Here is a 2500-nt window from a genome sequence, read left to right as displayed (position 1 = left end):
ACTTATTATTGTAACACACTGTGATACACTCAAACCTAACGCAATGTAAGGGGAAATGATTAGGATATGTGCCTTAATATACAAACAGATTTAGTGTAACTAACACTGTCTTAGTCTTTAATTGGCATTGCGTGTGCGGACGCCTTCTTCATTCTCCGGACATGCAGTTAAGAAAATCAACGTATAAAATATATTAAGAAAAGGTTATACATTTACTATTTATACCAATACAAAGTAAAACGAAGTAATGCATTTGTTATTTTGAAGCGAATGTCATAATTTTTAAATAGATAACGAAAAAGTAATATATTAAAACTCCCGAAAAATACCACTATCCGAAAAATACTTGCTAATCACGTTCAAGAATCATATTAGATGGGCAAAACGGCATTACTACTTACATATTATTCAATAAGTATCAACAACTCTAGCATCGTAGTTAATAATTATATATAAATATTCATTCTGAAGTAACACCCGCATAGAGCACAACATAATACCATGAATAACACACGTATGTCACAAGCACCAAAGAAAAAAAACACTAATATTCCATGTTGTATTCAATATGTATGCACAATATACTTATATACATATGTGTCCTTCATCAAAATACGGATTGGAAAGTATTTGGTACGGGTGCACATAATACAGAAACATAACTACACAACAATTTCGAGTTAAGCGCATTTATTTAAATGATTATGTACAACTGTGAAAGTTCATTTTTACAAGTTAAAGGGGCATGAATGGGTGCATATAACACGCAATTGATTAAAGTTATAGTTGTTTATTGGAATCATTGGAAAATAGTTTTCGGCTAATGTAATTGATGTTTGAGAAATTAATGTTTTTATTTTTATCTTATTGGTTCATTCAAACTTACGTGACCTTAATTCTTTCTAAACGAGTAAATATTCATAAAACAAAATATTTAAAACAGTGGCTGGTTGAGTTCTCATTAACGAATTCGTGATGCACACTACATAGTTTTAATTGCTACTCAGTTAGTTATTGTTCAAGGATTAATATCTTACCATCGAAAACTACAAAATTACCATGCGATCTGATCTTAATCACACACGAAATTCGTGTTTGTTTAAAAAAAAAGTAAGAACATCAGAAAAGCGACATCTAAGTTCGTCGAATTATAAAAAAATAATAACATTTGTGACTGTTTCTTTTGCACAGCCTACACTAAAATGCAAAGCGCGTCAACAATACAACCACAAGGACCGAATTTACTCGTTGGATTTCAATACTTTGTTGTCAAATGTAAAAAAATCGTATTTTTCAAATCCAGCCATGTTTCTCTTGTAATTACTACCCATGCAAGAAATTACACATTTTCAGAATAATATTGTGTAATTATCCATAAACATGAAGGGACATAGCTCGGGGATAAATTGATCACGGAGGATGATGGGAAATAATTCGGGATGAAAGGATCAGAGAGGATTCAGTGCCTTGCACATATAATTTCATAGTGATATTTGAAATGTCAATGTAATCCCTGGAACACTATTCCAAATGTTTGCCGACAAAGCTTAGAACATTATGCAGAATGTGCTTTTTTAAGTTAATGTTAACTGTTCCTGACCTAGATATGAGCCGCGCTCTGGAACATGAGACTCGATGCGTGCGCGTAGATTGTCTTACAAGATAAGCCTGTGCAGTGTGCAAAGGGTAATCATGGACGACTATCCACGCTTTGATGGAATGTTTCGTTCACATGACTTCTCTTCTAAACGAAAATCAAGTCTGAACGAAAAGTGTCGTCCCTGATTAGCGTCTGCAACCTGCTCATGCTAATCTTTAACGACACTTTACAGAGATGCATTAACCCCTTTTTTCCTAGAGCGTCGCTTATAGGTAGATAATGTAGAAATATGAGTATTGCCCTACTTATAATAGCAAGCAATGGTAACCTACTAAACAATTCAAGCGTAGAAAAACGTGTTAGTAACAGAACAAACACTAGTTAAGATAGTTGACCAATTGTGTCCATACATTCAACACACTTATATCTATATGTAAACTATTTTAATGTAGCACGTTCGAGCATTTCAAATTGTCAGAAATTGTTGATATTAATGTTTATATAAGCATATATGAAAATACCGGAAGTGTTTCTATGCTGACTATTTCAGGGGTTACTAGAGCGCATAGTTACGCTACTTTCCCACAGTCGGGCAATCGGATAATATATGTTTTATTGAAATAAGAGCTAAATTAAACCACAAAGTGCTAAAGTGTTTAACTTCTTTTTGAGTAGTTTGACAACGCTGAGTTTGTTCTTTGAGGCTTTATGGATATAATCAAATAAACATCATGTTTGATACACGGAGAATGTTCTAAAATATATTGAATAGCGGTATTATATATCCCCACTGCGTTTGTTATAATTTGACTTAAAGCGTTGTACGTAAAGTGTCGTCCATATTAGACTGTGCAGTTCGAATGGGCTAAACAAGTAAGACACTTGCCGTGCTTATGGTAT

The sequence above is a fragment of the Dreissena polymorpha genome, chromosome 1 (assembly GCF_020536995.1).
Source record: "Dreissena polymorpha isolate Duluth1 chromosome 1, UMN_Dpol_1.0, whole genome shotgun sequence".
Taxonomy (NCBI): domain Eukaryota; kingdom Metazoa; phylum Mollusca; class Bivalvia; order Myida; family Dreissenidae; genus Dreissena; species Dreissena polymorpha.
This window is presented reverse-complemented; position numbering follows the sequence as displayed.